Source organism: Oncorhynchus masou, unplaced genomic scaffold (genome assembly GCF_036934945.1).
Source record: "Oncorhynchus masou masou isolate Uvic2021 unplaced genomic scaffold, UVic_Omas_1.1 unplaced_scaffold_5203, whole genome shotgun sequence".
NCBI lineage: Eukaryota > Metazoa > Chordata > Actinopteri > Salmoniformes > Salmonidae > Oncorhynchus > Oncorhynchus masou.
The window spans coordinates 3902-23146 of NW_027011610.1; the positions used below are offsets into that span (position 1 = coordinate 3902).

At 43.4% G+C, this 19245-nt stretch overlaps 1 long non-coding RNA gene across 1 annotated transcript; it reads right to left on the minus strand.

The window, feature by feature from the left end:
• Positions 1-3964: 3964 nt before the first annotated feature.
• On the minus strand, positions 3965-11203 carry LOC135535846 (uncharacterized). Its single transcript, XR_010454897.1, has 3 exons — positions 11168-11203; positions 4136-4259; positions 3965-3978 (listed from the first exon to the last, which is right to left on the minus strand). It is a non-coding gene; the product is annotated as an uncharacterized LOC135535846 (long non-coding RNA).
• Between the last annotated feature and the right edge of the window lie 8042 nt (positions 11204-19245).

A 19245-nucleotide genomic window follows, 5' to 3' on the forward strand; every position in this document is an offset into this window, starting at 1 on the left:
CAGACCTGGGACCAGACACCCAGCAGACCTGGGACCAGACTACAACAGACCTGGGATCAGACTACAACAGACCTGGGATCAGACTACAACAGACCTGGGATCAGACTACAACAGACCTGGGACCATACTACAACAGACCTGGGATCAAGACCACAACAGACCTGGGATCAGACTACAACAGACCTGGGATCAGACTACAACAGACCTGGGATCAGACTACAAGCAGACCTGGCACCAGACTACAACAGACCTGGGATCAGACTACAACAGACCTGGGACAGACTACAACGAGGTGACCTGGGATCAGACTACAACAGACCTGGGGATCAGACTACAACAGACCTGGGATCAGACTACAACAGACCTGGGGGGGTCGGTTTGATGAAAGACAACTCTTACTGCCAGTGATTCGACAGTTATTTAGTGGCTATTTAGGTTTTACTCGCAATGATGGTGATCGTATGGAATTGTTTTACCTACTATAACTGAATGCCTGGTTTTGACTTTACTCTGGCTAAGTGCGTCTGCGACAAGGCGATTTCCCAAACACAGATTAAGTCTTGTCCTGGACTAAAGCATTTTTATGGCGATCTGTGTTCTGGGAAACTGCCCGTATAGGACTCAAATGTCAAATTAGAAGGTACTTTAAAATGATGATGATAAAAACTCTAATGTTTCAGGTCTATAACAGCTCGAGGAGGTAGTTGTGTGACTTGACCCCTTTTATGGTGTTGTGATGTATTTTTTTTCATAATAATTTCATAATAATTCATTAGCAGACAGAAGGACTAGAGTCTGAGTCACAGATCATGATATTAGCACTAGATCAGAGCTTCAGATCATTAGAGACAGAAGGACTAGAGGTCTAGAGTCATGATCATTAGGAGACAGAAGGACTGAGTTCAGAGTCACAGACTGTTTAGGATATAGCTGACTAGAGTTCAGAGTCACAGATCATTAGAGACAGAAAGATTGGGAGTCTGAAGCTCATGATCATTAGAGACAGAAGGACTAGAGTTCAGAGTCACAGATCATTACAGTGACAGAAAGGACTAGAGTTCAGAGTCACAGATCATTACAGACAGAAGGACTAGAGTTCAGTCACAGATCATTAGAGACAGAAGGACTAGAGTTCAGAGTCACAGATCATTAGAGACAGAAGGACTAGAGTCCAGAGTCACAGATCATTAGAGACAGAAGGACTAGAGTTCAGAGTCACAGATCATTAGAGACAGAAGGACTAGAGTTCAGAGTCACAGATCATTAGAGACAGAAGGACTAGAGATCAGAGTCACAGATCATTAGAGACAGAAGGACTAGAGTTCAGAGTCACAGATCATTAGAGACAGAAAGACTAGAGATCAGAGTCACAGATCATTACAGACAGAAGGACTAGAGTTCAGAGTCACAGATCATTACAGACAGAAGGACTAGAGTCCAGAGTCACAGATCATTAGAGACAGAAGGACTAGAGTTCAGAGTCACAGATCATTAGAGACAGAAGGACTCGAGTTCAGAGTCACAGATCATTAGAGACAGAAAGACTAGAGATCAGAGTCACAGATCATTACAGACAGAAGGACTAGAGTTCAGAGTCACAGATCATTAGAGACAGAAGGACTAGAGATCAGAGTCACAGATCATTACAGACAGAAGGACTCGAGTTCAGAGTCACAGATCATTAGAGACAGAAAGACTAGAGATCAGAGTCACAGATCATTACAGACAGAAGGACTAGAGTTCAGAGTCACAGATCATTACAGACAGAAAGACTAGAGTTCAGAGTCACAGATCATTAGAGACAGAAGGACTAGAGATCAGAGTCACAGATCATTACAGACAGAAGGACTAGAGTTCAGAGTCACAGATCATTACAGACAGAAGGACTCGAGTTCAGAGTCACAGATCATTAGAGACAGAAAGACTAGAGATCAGAGTCACAGATCATTACAGACAGAAGGACTAGAGTTCAGAGTCACAGATCATTAGAGACAGAAGGACTAGAGTTCAGAGTCACAGATCATTAGAGACAGAAGGACTAGAGTCCAGAGTCACAGATCATTACAGACAGAAGGACTGAGTCTGAGTCAAGACCATTAGAGACAGGGTTAGACTAGGTTCCAACCCACACCCTGGGCGACCGAAGGATCAACCACTGACCTCATAAACTGCGGCTCGGTGGTGGTCCGTCGGGCCCAGATGGTCTCAGGAGCTATCTCCCTCTCCACCCCCTAGATGGCATGGTGCCGGCGCAGGAGGGCCTTGGAGAACTCAATCACCCAGGCCGCTTGGCAGTACCTACCATTTCAGGTTCTAACGTGGGCTGGTGTGACATAGACAGAGATAGAGAAGATGATAAAGATGTAGGTGACACAGAGACAGGCAGAGAGAGAGAGACAGGCAGAGACAAACAGAGACAGAGACATGCAGAGACAAACAGAGACAGGCAGAGACAAAGACAGGCAGACACAGACAGAGACGATAGAGACAGGCAGAGAGAGAGACAGGCAGAGACAAACAGAGACAAAGACAGGCAGACACAGACAGAGACGGGCAGAGCAGGCAGAGACAGAGACAGGCAGAGATGGGCAGAGACAGGCAGAGATAGAGACAGGCAGAGATGGGCAGAGACAGGCAGAGATAGACAGACACAGACACAAACACAGACAGACACAGCGAGAGACAGAGAGAGACAGACAGAGACAGACAGAGACACAGACAGACAGAGACAGACACAGAGTTCAGAGTCACGGATCATTAGAGACAGAAGGACTAGAGTCCAGAGTCACGGATCATTAGAGACAGAAGGACTAGAGTCCAGAGTCACGGATCATTAGAGATGAAGGACTAGAGTTCAGAGTCACAGATCTACACCACCAAAGAACACAGCTTTTCTGGTACAACTGTCCTATTGCCATCTCATGTCCTGTCATCTCTAGCCCAGTTATCCAAGGAATTAAAGACTCGCCTGGACAGTTAGGGACTCGCCTGGCAATTAGGACTCGCGCTGGTAATTAGGACACGCGGGCAATTAGGGACCCAAGTAATTAGGGACTTGCCAGGCAGTTAGGACTCACATGGGCAGTTAGGGACTCACATGGGCAGTTAGGAACTCACCCAGGTAATTAGGCCGGCAACAGTCTCTCTGATGTGGATGGAGGTGGCTCCCACAGGATGATAAACACCTGGTTATAGCCTGGGAGGAAAGAGAACAGGAGACATACACACCTGGTTATAGCCTGGGAGGGAGGAGAACAGGAGATATAAAACACCTGGTTATAGCCTGGGAGGAGAACAGGAGATATAAAACACCTGGTTATAGCCTGGCAGGGAGGAGAACAGGAGATACAAAACACCTGGTTATAGCCTGGGAGGGAGGAGAACAGAGATATAAAACACCTGGTTATAGCCTGGCAGGGAGGAGAACAGGAGATATAAAACACCTGGTTATAGCCTGGGAGGGAGGAGAACAGGAGATATAAAACACCTGGTTATAGCCTGGCAGGGAGGAGAACAGGAGATATGTTACACCTGGTTATAGCCTGGGAGGAAAGAGAACAGGAGACATAACACACCTGGTTATAGCCTGGGAGGGAGGAGAACAGGAGATATAAAACACCTGGTTATAGCCTGGGAGGAGAACAGGAGATATAAAACACCTGGTTATAGCCTGGCAGGGAGGAGAACAGGAGATATAAAACACCTGGTTATAGCCTGGGAGGGAGGAGAACAGGAGATATAAAACACCTGGTTATAGCCTGGCAGGGAGGAGAACAGGAGATATAAAACACCTGGTTATAGCCTGGGAGGGAGGAGAACAGGAGATATAAAACACCTGGTTATAGCCTGGCAGGGAGGAGAACAGGAGATATAAAACACCTGGTTATAGCCTGGGAGGGAGGAGAACAGGAGATATAAAACACCTGGTTATAGCCTGGCAGGGAGGAGAACAGGAGATATAAAACACCTGGTTATAGCCTGGCAGGGAGGAGAACAGGAGATAGAAAACACATCAGTGGACATGAAGAGTTGATACCATGGAGAGATGCTATGTTAACACACTGATGTCCAGAGAGTGGGCTGTAACGGGAGCTCTATCCACAGATCCCGCGGTGAAGAGGTAAGAGAACTGTACCTTTGGGCAGGTTGGTCATGCTGAAGGTGCTCCTGACGGGGTAGCAGGACTGTCCGTTGCCCCCACACTGCAGACAGGGGTCATCCTGCTGGGGGGATTCCAGCATGTTGTCACAGCCCAGACGCTACAGGGGGGATAGGGAGGGAGATGGGGACATGGATTAGAGCAGGCCTCTCCGACCCTGTTCCTGGAGAGATACCATCCTGTAGGTTTACACCAGGCCTCTCCAACCCTGTTCCTGGAGAGATACCTGACAGGTCGCTCCTACCAGGTGGCGTGGCGAGAATCTGTCTCCTCGCCACGCGCTCTCACCACTGGTGTCCCCCAGGGCTCTGTTCTAGGCCCTCTCCTATTCTCGCTATACACCAAGTCACTTGGCTCTGTCATAACCTCACATGGTCTCTCCTATCATTGCTATGCAGACGACACACAATTAATCTTCTCCTTTCCCCCTTCTGATGACCAGGTGGCGAATAGCATCTCTGCATGTCTGGCAGACATATCAGTGTGGATGACGGATCACCACCTCAAGCTGAACCTCGGCAAGACGGAGCTGCTCTTCCTCCCGGGGAAGGACTGCCCGTTCCATGATCTCGCCATCACGGTTGACAACTCCATTGTGTCCTCCTCCCAGAGCGCTAAGAACCTTGGCGTGATCCTGGACAACACCCTGTCGTTCTCAACTAACATCAAGGCGGTGGCCCGTTCCTGTAGGTTCATGCACTACAACATCCGCAGAGTACGACCCTGCCTCACACAGGAAGCGGCGCAGGTCCTAATCCAGGCACTTGTCATCTCCCGTCTGGATTACTGCAACTCGCTGTTGGCTGGGCTCCTGCCTGTGCCATTAAACCCCTACAACTCATCCAGAACGCCGCAGCCCGTCTGGTGTTCAACCTTCCCAAGTTCTCTCACGTCACCCCGCTCCTCCGCTCTCTCCACTGGCTTCCAGTTGAAGCTCGCTTCCGCTACAAGACCATGGTGCTTGCCTACGGAGCTGTGAGGGGAACGGCACCGCAGTACCTCCAGGCTCTGATCAGGCCCTACACCCAAACAAGGGCACTGCGTTCATCCACCTCTGGCCTGCTCGCCTCCCTACCACTGAGGAAGTACAGTTCCCGCTCAGCCCAGTCAAAACTGTTCGCTGCTCTGGCCCCCCAATGGTGGAACAAACTCCCTCACGACGCCAGGACAGCGGAGTCAATCACCACCTTCCGGAGACACCTGAAACCCCACCTCTTTAAGGAATACCTAGGATAGGATAAAGTAATCCTTCTCACCCCCCCTTAAATGATTTAGATGCACTATTGTAAAGTGGCTGTTCCACTGGATGTCATAAGGTGAATTCACCAATTTGTAAGTCGCTCTGGATAAGAGCGTCTGCCAAATGACTTAAATGTAATGTAATGTAATGTATACCTCCTGTAAGAATAGGTTTGTAACCCTGTTCCTGGAGAGATATTTCCCGTAAGTTTTTCGCCCAAAACTAATCTAACACACCTGATTCTAACAATTAGCTGGTTGATAAACTGGGGTTGGAGTGAAAACCTACAGGAGGGTATCTCTCCAGGAACAGGGTCGGAGAGGCCTGGTTTAAACCTACAGGAGGGTATCTCTCCAGGAACAGGGTTGGAGAGGCCTGGTTTAAACCTACAGGAGGGTATCTCTCCAGGAACAGGGTCGGAGAGGCCTGGTTTAAACCTACAGGAGGGTATCTCTCCAGGGACAGGGTTGGAGAGGCCTGGCGTAAACCTACAGGAGGGTAGCTCTCCAGGGACAGGGTTGGAGAGGCCTGGCGTAAACCTACAGGAGGGTAGCTCTCCAGGGACAGGGTTGGAGAGGCCTGGTTTAAAACCTACAGGAGGGTAGCTCTCCAGGAACAGGCTGGAGTGCCCTGGTTTAAACCTATAGGAGAGCACCTGAGGAACAGGGTTGGAGAGTCCTGGGTTGGAGGGATAGAGAAAGAAACCCAGCCAGCAGCATGCAGGCCACACCCTGGAAGTAGAGAGAGATACTAGGTCTGGAAGGAGAGAGAGATACTAGGTCTGGAAGGAGAGAGAGATTCTAGGTCTAGAAGGGAGAGAGATACTAGGTCTGGAAGGAGAGAGAGATACTAGGTCTAGAAGGAGAGAGAGATACTAGGTCTGGAAGGAGAGAGAGAGATACTAGGTCTAGAAGGAGAGATACTAGGTCTAGAAGGAGAGAGATACTAGGTCTAGAAGGAGAGAGATTCTAGGTCTGGAAGGAGAGAGAGATTCTAGGTCTGGAAGGGGAGAGATACTAGGTCTGGAAGGAGAGAGAGATACTAGGTCTGGAAGGAGAGAGATACTAGGTCTGGAAGGAGAGAGATACTAGGTCTGGAAGGAGAGAGAGAGATACTAGGTCTGGAAGGAGAGAGAGATACTAGGTCTGGAAGGAGAGAGAGATATACTAGGTCTGGAAGTAGAGAGAGATACTAGGTCTGGAAGGAGAGAGAGATACTGGGTCTGGAAGGAGAGAGAGATACTAGGTCTGGAAGGAGAGAGAGATACTAGGTCTGGAAGGAGAGAGATACTAGGTCTGGAAGGAGAGAGAGATACTAGGTCTGGAAGGGAGAGAGATACTAGGTCTGGAAGGAGAGAGATACTAGGTCTGGAAGGAGAGAGAGATACTAGGTCTGGAAGGAGAGAGAGATACTAGGTCTGGAAGGAGAGAGATACTAGGTCTGGAAGGAGAGAGAGAGGGTCTGGAAGGAGAGAGAGAGATACTAGGTCTGGAAGGAGAGAGATACTAGGTCTGGAAGGAGAGAGAGATACTAGGTCTGGAAGGAGAGAGAGATACTAGGTCTGGAAGGAGAGAGAGATACTAGGTCTGGAAGGAGAGAGAGAGATACTAGGTCTGGAAGGGAGAGAGATACTGGGTCTGGAAGGAGAGAGAGAAACTAGGTCTGGAAGGGGAGAGAGATACTAGGTCTGGAAGGAGAGAGAGATACTAGGTCTGAAGGAGAGAGATACTAGGTCTGGAAGGAGAGGAGATACTAGGTCTGGAAGGAGAGAGAGATACTAGGTCTGGAAGGAGAGAGATACTAGGTCTGGAAGGAGAGAGAGATACTAGGTCTGGAAGGAGAGAGAGATACTAGGGTCTGGAAGGAGATAGAGATACTAGGGCCTGGAAGGAGATAGAGATACTAGGTCTGGAAGGGAGATAGATACTAGGTCTGGAAGGAGAGAGATACTAGGTCTGAAGGAGATGGAGATACTAGGTCTGGAAGGGGAGAGAGATACTAGGTCTGAAGGAGAGAGAAATACTAGGTCTGGAAGGAGAGAGAGATACTAGGTCTGGAAGGAGAGAGAGAGATACTAGGTCTGGAAGGAGAGAGATACTAGGTCTGGAAGGAGAGAGAGATACTAGGTCTGGAAGGAGAGAGAGAGATACTAGGTCTGGAAGGGGAGAGAGATACTAGGTCTGGAAGGGGAGGGAGATACTAGGTCTAGAAGGAGATAGAGATACTAGGTCTAGAAGGAGATAGAGATACTAGGTCTGGAAGGAGAGAGAGATACTGGGTCTGGAAGGAGAGGAGAGATACTAGGTCTGGAAGGAGAGAGAGATACTAGGTCTGGAAGGAGAGAGAGATAATAGGTCTGAAGGAGAGAGATACTGGGTCTGGAAGGAGAGAGAGATACTGGGTCTGGAAGGGGAGAGATACTAGGTCTGGAAGGAGAGAGAGATACTGGGTCTGGAAGGGGAGAGATACTAGGTCTGGAAGGAGAGAGAGATACTAGGTCTGGAAGGGAGAGAGAGATACTAGGTCTGGAAGGAGAGAGAGATACTGGGTCTGGGAAGGGGAGAGATACTAGGTCTGGAAGGAGAGAGAGATATAGGTCTGGAAGGAGAGAGAGATACCAGGGTCTGGAAGGAGAGAGAGATACTAGGTCTGGAAGGGGAGAGATACTAGGTCTGGAAGGAGAGAGATACTAGGTCTGGAAGGAGAGAGAGATACTGGGTCTGAAGGAGAGATACTAGGTCTGGAAGGAGAGAGAGAGATACTAGGTCTGGAAGGGAGAGAGAGATATTTGGGTCTGGAAGGAGATAGATACTAGGTCTGGAAGGAGAGAGAGATACTAGGTCTGGAAGGAGAGAGAGAGATACTAGGTCTGGAAGAGAGAGAGATACTAGGTCTGGAAGGAGAGAGAGATACTAGGTCTGGAAGGGGAGAGAGATACTAGGTCTGGAAGGAGAGAGAGATACTGGGTCTGGAAGGAGAGAGAGAGATACTAGGTCTGGAAGGAGAGAGATACTAGGTCTGGAAGGAGATAGATACTAGGTCTGGAAGGAGAGAGAGAGATACTAGGTCTGGAAGGAGAGAGAGAGATACTAGGTCTGGAAGGAGAAAGAGATACTAGGACTGGAAGAGAGAGAGATACTAGGTCTGGAAGGAGATAGATATGCTAGGTCTGGAAGAGAGAGAGATACTAGGTCTGGAAGGAGAGAGAGATACTAGGTCTGGAAGGAGAGAGAGATACTAGGTCTGAAGAGAGAGATACTGGGTCTGGAAGGAGAGAGAGATACTAGGTCTGGAAGGAGATAGAGATACTAGGTCTGGAAGGGGGGGAGATATTAGGTCTGGAAGGAGAGAGAGATACTAGGTCTGGAAGGAGATAGAGATACTAGGTCTGGAAGGAGAGAGATACTAGGTCTGGAAGGGGAGAGAGAGATACTAGGTCTGGAAGGAGAGAGAGAGATACTAGGTCTGGAAGGAGAGAGAGATACTAGGTCTGGAAGGAGAGAGAGATACTAGGCCTGGGAAGGAGAGAGAGATACTAGGTCTGGAAGGAGAGAGAGATACTAGGCCTGGGAAGGAGAGAGAGATACTAGGTCTAGAAGGAGAGAGAGATACTAGGTCTGGAAGGAGAGAGAGATACTAGGTCTGGAAGGAGAGAGAGAGATACTAGGTCTGGAAGGAGAGATTCTAGGTCTAGAAGGAGAGAGATACTAGGTCTAGAAGGAGAGAGATACTAGGTCTAGAAGGAGAGAGATACTAGGTCTAGAAGGAGAGAGATTCTAGGTTTAGAAGGAGAGAGAGATTCTAGGTCTAGAAGGAGAGAGAGATACTAGGTCTAGAAGGAGAGAGATACTATTTCTAGAAGGAGAGAGAGATTCTAGGTCTAGAAGGAGAGAGAGATACTAGGTCTGGAAGGAGAGAGAGATTCTAGGTCTAGAAGGAGAGAGATACTAGGCCAGGGAAGGTATTTGAGTAGCTATGAAGATCTCATCACTGGGATACAGGAAGACAAGAAGGCTGTCACACAACTCAATACAGGTTTATGTTAGAGGGAAACTGAAGTTAGAGGGAAACTGAAGTAAGAGGAATCTGAAGTTAAAGGGAAACTGAAGTTAGAGGGAAACTGAAGTAAGAGGGAATCTGAGATTAAAGGGAAACTGAAGTTAAAGGGAAACTGAAGTTAGAGGAAACTGAATAAGAGGGAATCTGAAGTAAGAGGGAATCTAGTTAAAGGAAACTGAAGTTAGAGGGAAACTGAAGTTAGAGGGAAACTGAAGTTATAAGAAATAGGGAAACTGAAGTAAGAGGGAAACTGAAGTAAGAGGGAATCTAGTTAGAGGAAACTGAAGTTAAGGAAACTGAATTAGAGGGAAACTGAAGTTGTAGGAAAAAACTGAAGTTAGAGGAAACTGAAGTTAGAGGAAACTGAAGTTAGAGGGAAACTGAAGTTAAAGGAAACTGAAGTTAAAGGAAACTGAAGTAAGAGGGAAACTGAAGTTGTAGGGAAACTGAAGTTATAAGAAATAGGGAAACTGAAGTAAGAGGGAAACTGAAGTAAGAGGAAAAACTGAAGTTGTAGAGAAACTGAAGTTAGAGAAACTGAAGTTAGAGGGAAAACTGAAGTTAAAGGCTGAAGTTAAAGGGAAACTGAAGTTAAAGGAAACTGAAGTTAAGTTGTAGGGAAACTGAAGTTTAAGAAAAGGGAAACTGAAGTAAGAGGGAAACTGAAGTAAGAGAAAAACTGAAGTTGTAGAGAAACTGAAGTTAGAGGGAAACTGAGATTTATAAGAAATAGAAACTGATGTTAGAGGGAAACTGAAGTTATAGGAACACTGAAGTTAGAGGAAACTGAATTAGAGGGAAACTGAAGTTAGAGGGAAACTGAAGTTAGAGGGAAACTGAAGTTATAAAAAATAGGGAAACTGAATTTAGAGAAACTGAAGTTAAAGGGAAACTGAAGTTAGAGGAAACTGAGATTAGAGGGAAACTGAGATTAGAGGGAAGCAGAGAGTTATAAAAAATAGGGAAACTGAAGTTAGAGGAAAACTGAAGTTAGAGGGAAACTGAAGTTATAAAAAATAGGGAAACTGAAGTTAAAGGGAAACTGAGATTAGAGGGAAACTGAGATTAGAGGAAACTGAATTAGAGGGAAACTGAAGTTATAAAAAATAGGGAAACTGAAGTTAGAGGGAAACTGAAGTTAGAGGAAACTGAAGTTATAAAAAATAGGGAAACTGAAGTTAGAGGGAAACTGAAGTTAAAGGAAACTGAAGTTAGAGGAAACTGAAGTTAGAGGGAAACTGAAGTTATAAAAAATAGGGAAACTGAAGTTAAAGGAAACTGAAGTAGGGGAAACTGAGATTATAAGAAATAGGGAAACTGAAGTAAGAGGAAACTGAAGTAAGAGGGAAACTGAAGTTGTAGAGAAACTGAAGTTAAAGAAACTGAGAGTTAAAGGGAAACTGGAAGTAAGAGGGAAACTGAGATTGTAGAGAAACTGAAGTTAAAGGAAACTGAAGTTATAAGAAATAGGGAAACTGAAGTTAGAGGGAAACTGAAGTTGTAGGAAACTGAAGTTGTAGGGAAACTGAATGTTGGTCAGAGGAAACATGTTGAGGTCAGAGTGAAACATGTTGAGGTCAGAGGAATTGATGAATTAGTGAAAGTGTTGATAAATTCCATCCAACCCCCCTGATAATCACAGCGCCCTTCTGTTATTAAGACTCAAATTTAATCCTACCTCTCACACACACACACGCACACACACCTACCTTACAGACTCCATCAACACAGACATCCTTCCTCCCCGGGATGGCAGGGCGTGCCGTCGGCCACAGCTGTCCTGTGGCGGTAGAAGAAGTTCTCTCCTCTGGGCATACAGTTCAGCTCACACAGGTTGTCAGCTGGTGGAAACACAAACACACCTTTAGTTCACCCTTCTACACCTGTAATTTGCATAACATTACCAGTAATATATTCCAGCGGTCTGCTGAACATTGCTGTTATTATTATATAGTCTTTACCAAAGCGTTACAGTCATTACCAAACGTTATATAGTCTTTACCAAGCGTTATACAGTTATTACCAAACGTTATATAGTCTTTACCAAACGTTATACAGTTATTACCAAACGTTATATAGTCTTTACCAACGTTATACAGTTATTGCAAACGTTATATAGTCTTTACCAAACGTTATACAGTTATTACCAAACGTTATACAGTCTTTACCAAGCGTTATATAGTCTTTACCAAGCGTTATACAGTTATTACCAAGCGTTATACAGTCTTTACCAAACGTTATATAGTCTTTACCAAACGTATACAGTCTTTACCAAGCGTTATACAGTTATTGCAAGCGTTATACAGTTATTACCAAACGTTATATAGTCTTTACCAAATGTTATACAGTCATTACCAAACGTTATACAGTTATTACCAAACGTTATACAGTCATTACCAAACGTTATACAGTCTTTACCAAACGTTATACAGTTATTACCAAACGTTATACAGTCATTACCAAATGTCATACAGTCATTACCAAACGTTATACAGTCTTTACCAAACGTTATACAGTCTTTACCAAGCGTTATACAGTTATTACCAAGCGTTATACAGTTATTACCAAACATTATACAGTCTTTACCAAGCGTCATTACCAAGCGTTATACAGTCTTTACCAAATGTCATACAGTCATTACCAAACTTTATACAGTCTTTACCAAGCGTTATACAGTCATTATCCAAGCGTCATACAGTAATTACCAAGCGTTATATAGTCTTTACCAAACGTTATACAGTTATTACCAAGCGTTATACAGTCTTTACCAAACGTTATACAGTCTTTACCAAACGTTATACAGTTATTACCAAGCGTTATATAGTCTTTACCAAATGTTATACAGTCATTACCAAATGTTATACAGTTATTACCAAGCGTTATACAGTTATTACCAAGCGTTATATAGTCTTTACCAAATGTTATACAGTCATTACCAAAGCGTTATACAGTTACCAAACGTTATACAGTCATTACCAAACGTTATACAGTCTTTACCAAACGTTATACAGTTATTACCAAGCGTTATACAGTCATTACCAAATGTCATACAGTCATTACCAAACATTATACAGTCTTTACCAAACGTTATACAGTCTTTACCAAAGCGTTATACAGTTATTACCAAACGTTATACAGTTATTACCAAACGTTATACAGTCTTTACCAAAGCGTCATTACCAAACGTTATACAGTCTTTACCAAATGTCATACAGTCATTACCAAACTTTATACAGTCTTTACCAAGCGTTATACAGTCATTATCCAAGCGTCATACAGTAATTACCAAGCGTTATATAGTCTTTACCAAACGTTATACAGTTATTACCAAGCGTTATACAGTCTTTACCAAACGTTATACAGTCTTTACCAAACGTTATACAGTTATTGCAAAACGTTATATAGTCTTTACTAAATGTTATACAGTCATTACCAAAAGTTATACAGTTATTACCAAAGCGTTATACGTTATTACCAAACGTTATATAGTCTTTACCAAATGCTATACAGTCATTACCAAACGTTATACAGTTATTACCAAACATTATACAGTCATTAACAAAGCGTTATACAGTCTTTACCAAACGTTATACAGTTATTACCAAACGTTATACAGTCATTACCAAATGTCATACAGTCATTACCAACGTTATACAGTCTTACCAAAGCGTTATACAGTTATTACCAAAGCGTTATACAGTCTTTACCAAGCGTCATTACCAAACGTTATACAGTCTTTACTAAATCTCATACAGTCATTACCAAACTTTATACAGTCTTTACCAAAGCGTTATACAGTCATTATCCAAACGTCATACAGTCTTTACCAAGCGTTATACAGTCATTACCAAGCGTTATACAGTCATTACCAAACTTTATACAGTCTTTACTAAGCGTCATTACCAAGCGTCATTTACCAAACGTTATACAGTCATTACCGGCGTTATACAGTCATTATCCGAACGTCATACAGTCTTTACCAAACTTTATACAGTCTTTACCAAGCGTTATACAGTCATTACCAAGCGTTACACAGTCATTACCAAACGTCATTACCAAACTTTATACAGTCATTACCAAACTTTATACAGTCTTTACCAAACGTTATACAGTCATTACCAAACGTCATACAGTCTATACCAAACGTCATACAGTCTTTACCAAGCGTTACAGTCATTACCAAAGCGCCATTACCAAATGTCATTACCAACGTCATTACCAAACGTTACACAGTCATTACCAAACGTTATACAGTCTTTACCAAACATTATACAGTCATTACCAAACGTTATATAGTCTTTACCAAACGTTATACAGTCATTACCAAACGTTATACGGTCTTTACCAAACGTTATACAGTCATTACCAAACGTCGTACAGTCATTACCAAACGTTATTACCAAACGTTACACAGTCATTACCAAACATTATTACCAAACGTTACACAGTCATTACCAAACGTCATTACCAAACGTCATTACCAAACGTTATACAGTCATTACCAAACGTTATACAGTCTTTACCAAACGTTATACAGTCATTACCAAACGTCATTACCAAACGTTATACAGTCATTACCAAACATTATACAGTCATTACCAAGCGGTATATAGTCTTTACCAAACGTTATACAGTCATTACCAAAGCTGTATAAAGCCCCGGCCCTCAGGCCCTTCTGACTCACCTCCATAGTATGGGAGCCATTTGTATCGTTTTCCCTGGAAGTCAGATCCATCAAACTGAGAACACTGCTCCTCTCTGAAGTCCGAGATCCCTCTGGGCAGTCCTGGGTGATACACAGGGAGAGGTAATGGGGTAAGGGGTAATTAGAGGGGTAATTAGAAGTCGGGGCATAGGCCGACAGAGAGTATATTACTGTATAACATCCTGTTGGCTCTTTCCTGTCAGTGATATGAACTGAACATAAAATAAATGGTTTATTCCCAAAGATTAACATCTGAGTCGTTCTGCCAATTCGGTGCTTTTGAAGAAGTGTAACCTGGTCACCAAATTTGAATATTTTGTCATAAAGAGGACATGTTCAACTTAATGTAAAAAAAAGTTTTCCCATCTCAAGAGGTTAAACAAAAAAGTTTTATAACTTATAGCTATAGCAATTAGTGCCAAATAAAATAACAGGGTTGACCATAACAGGGTTGATGGTAACAGAGTTGACTATAACAGGGTTGACCATAACAGGGTTGACAGTAACAGGGTTGACAGTAACAGGTTGACAGTAACAGGGTTGACTATAACAGGGTTGACCATAACAGGGTTGACCATAACAGGGTTGACAGTAACAGGGTTGACAATGGGGTTGACCATATCAGTATTGACCGTAACAGGGTTGACAGTAACAGGGTTGACGGTAACAGGGTTGACATAACAGGGTTGACAGTAACAGGGTTGACCGCAACAGGGTTGACCATAACAGGCAACCCGGCTATAACAGGGTTGACCATAACAGGGTCCGGCCATAACTAAACAAATGCTGGAACAACCATGTACAAGTTTGGCAATAACAAAGGTTGACAATAACAAGACAACAATAACAAGAGTTAACAATAACAAGGTTGACCGTAACAAGGATTGACGTACAAGGTTGTATTGTAGAGTTAACAATAGCACAAAGTTGGCCATGCTAGGGTTAACCATGCAGGGTTGACAGCAACAGGGTTGAAAGTAACAGGGTTGACTGTAACAGGGTTGACAGTAACAGGGTTGGTAACAGGGTTGACAGTAACAGGGTTGACCGTAACAGGGTTGACAGAGGAATGGGTCAAAATGCCAGAATATTAAACTTTAAAGAGTCTTTATTCTTTTTTATAGATTTACGTGAATTCTCCATGCAATGGTCTATATTAAATAATATTTTATTAAATATAAAGGGCTTTTTACAATTCAATATTTGAAGACAATTTCTCAAAAAATATCAAAAGGGATGAAATAGGCAATCAATTCATGGAAAGATCCAAGTGCTCTGGAAGCTGTGAGAGAGTTACACCAACAGTATTAGACTGAGAGAGAGCTACACCAACAGTATTAAACTGAGAGAGAGCTACACCAACAGTAATAGACTGAGAGAGTTACACCAACAGTATTAGACTGAGAGAGGTTACACCAACAGTAAAAGATAGAGAGAGCTACACCAACAGTAATAGACAGAGAGAGAGAGAGCTACACTAATAGTAATAGACAGAGAGAGTTACACCAACAGTATTAGACTGAGAGAAGGTTACACCAACAGTATAAGACAGAGAGAGAGCGACACCAACAGTAATAGACTGAGAGAGAGTTACACCAACAGTAATAGACTGAGAGAGTTACACCAACAGTAATAGACACAGAGAGCTACACCAACAGTAATAGACAGAGAGAGAGCTACACCAACAGTAATAGACTGAGAGAGTTACACCAACAGTATTAGACAGAGAGAGCGCTACACCAACAGTAATAGACAGAGAGAGAGTTACACCAACAGTGATAGACTGAGAGAGTTACACCAACAGTAATAGACAGAGAGAGCTACACAAACAGTAATAGACTGAGAGAGCTACACCAACAGTAATAGACAGAGAGAGAGCTACACCAACAGTAATAGACTGAGAGAGCTACACCAACAGTAATAGACTGAGAGAGAGCTACACCAACAGTAATAGACTGAGAGAGCTACACCAACAGTAATAGACAGAGAGAGAGCTACACCAACAGTAATAGACTGAGAGAGCTACACCAACAGTAATAGACAGAGAGAGAGCTACACCAACAGTAATAGACTGAGAGAGCTACACCAACAGTAATAGACTGAGAGAGAGCTACACCAACAGTAATAGACTGAGAGAGCTACACCAACAGTAATAGACAGAGAGAGAGCTACACCAACAGTAATAGACTGAGAGAGCTACACCAACAGTAATAGACTGAGAGAGCTACACCAACAGTATTAGACTGAGAGTTACACCAACAGTAATAGACTGAGAGAGAGCTACACCAACAGTAATAGACAGAGAGAGCTACACCAACAGTAATAGACTGAGAGAGAGCTACACCAACAGTAATATACTGAGATAGAGCTACACCAACAGTAATAGACAGAGAGCTACACCAACAGTAATAGACTGAGAGATAGTTACACCAACAGTAATAGACAGAGAGAGCTACACCAACAGTATTAAACTGAGAGAGAGTTACACCAATAGTATTAGACTGAGTTACACCAACAGTAATAGACAGAGAGAGCTACACCAACAGTAATAGACTAGAGAGCTACACCAACAGTAATAGACTGAGAGAGAGCTACACCAACAGTAATAGACTGAGAGAGCTACACCAACAGTAATAGACAGAGAGAGAGCTACACCAACAGTAATATACTGAGAGAGAGCTACACCAACAGTAATAGACAGAGAGCTACACCAACAGTAATAGACTGAGAGATAGTTACACCAACAGTAATAGACAGAGAGTTACACCAACAGTAATAGACAGAGATAGCTACACCAACAGTAATAGACTGAGAGAGCTACACCAACAGTAATAGACAGAGAGGCTACACCAACAGTAATAGACTGAGAGAGTTACACCAACAGTAATAGACAGAGAGAGCTACACCAACAGTATTAAACTGAGAGAGAGTTACACCAATAGTATTAGACTGAGTTACACCAACAGTAATAGACAGAGAGAGCTACACCAACAGTAATAGACTGAGAGAGCTACACCAACAGTAATAGACTGAGAGAGAGCTACACTAACAGTAATAGACTGAGAGAGAGCTACACCAACAGTAATAGACTGAGAGAGAGCTACACCAACAGTAATAGACTGAGAGAGAGCTACACCAACAGTAATAGACTGAGAGAGCTACACCAACAGTATTAGACTGAGAGTTACACCAACAGTAATAGACTGAGAGAGAGCTACACCAACAGTAATAGACAGAGAGCTACACCAACAGTAATAGACTGAGAGAGCTACACCAACAGTAATAGACAGAGAGAGCTACACCAACAGTAATAGACTGAGAGAGAGTTACACCAACAGTAATAGACTGAGAGAGAGCTACACCAACAGTAATAGACAGAGAGAGCTACACCAACAGTAATAGACTGAGAGAGCTACACCAACAGTAATAGACTGAGAGAGCTACACCAACAGTATTAGACTGAGAGTTACACCAACAATAATAGACTGAGAGAGAGCTACACCAACAGTAATAGACAGAGAGAGCTACACCAACAGTAATAGACTGAGAGAGAGCTACACCAACAGTAATAGACAGAGAGAGCTACACCAACAGTAATAGACAGAGAGAGAGCTACACCAACAGTAATAGACTGAGAGAGCTACACCAACAGTAATAGACTGAGAGAGAGCTACACCAACAGTAATAGACTGAGAGAGCTACACCAACAGTAATAGACAGAGAGAGAGCTACACCAACAGTAATAGACTGAGAGAGCTACACCAACAGTAATAGACTGAGAGAGCTACACCAACAGTATTAGACTGAGAGTTACACCAACAGTAATAGACTGAGAGAGAGCTACACCAACAGTAATAGACAGAGAGAGCTACACCAACAGTAATAGACTGAGAGAGAGCTACACCAACAGTAATAGACAGAGAGCTACACCAACAGTAATAGACTGAGAGATAGTTACACCAACAGTAATAGACAGAGAGAGCTACACCAACAGTATTAAACTGAGAGAGAGATACACCAATAGTATTAGACTGAGTTACACCAACAGTAATAGACAGAGAGAGCTACACCAACAGTAATAGACTGAGAGAGCTACACCAACAGTAATAGACTGAGAGAGAGCTACACCAACAGTAATAGACAGAGAGAGCTACACCAACAGTAATAGACTGAGAGAGAGCTACACCAACAGTAATATACTGAGAGAGAGCTACACCAACAGTAATAGACAGAGAGCTACACCAACAGTAATAGACTGAGAGATAGTTACACCAACAGTAATAGACAGAGAGTTACACCAACAGTAATAGACAGAGAGAGCTACACCAACAGTAATAGACTGAGAGAGCTACACCAACAGTAATAGACAGAGAGAGCTACACCAACAGTAATAGACTGAGAGAGTTACACCAACAGTAATAGACAGAGAGAGCTACACCAACAGTATTAAACTGAGAGAGAGTTACACCAATAGTATTAGACTGAGTTACACCAACAGTAATAGACAGAGAGAGCTACACCAACAGTAATAGACTGAGAGAGCTACACCAACAGTAATAGACTGAGAGAGAGCTACACCAACAGTAATAGACTGAGAGAGCTACACCAACAGTAATAGACTGAGAGAGAGCTACACCAACAGTAATAGACTGAGAGAGAGCTACACCAACAGTAATAGACTGAGAGAGCTACACCAACAGTATTAGACTGAGAGTTACACCAACAGTAATAGACTGAGAGAGAGCTACACCAACAGTAATAGACAGAGAGAGCTACACCAACAGTAATAGACAGAGAGAGCTACACCAACAGTAATAGACAGAGAGAGCTACACCAACAGTAATAGACTGAGAGAGAGTTACACCAACAGTAATAGACTGAGAGAGGCTACACCAACAGTAATAGACAGAGAGAGCTACACCAACAGTAATAGACTGAGAGAGCTACACCAACAGTAATAGACAGAGAGAGCTACACCAACAGTAATAGACTGAGAGAGTTACACCAACAGTAATAGACAGAGAGAGCTACACCAACAGTATTAAACTGAGAGAGAGTTACACCAATAGTATTAGACTGAGT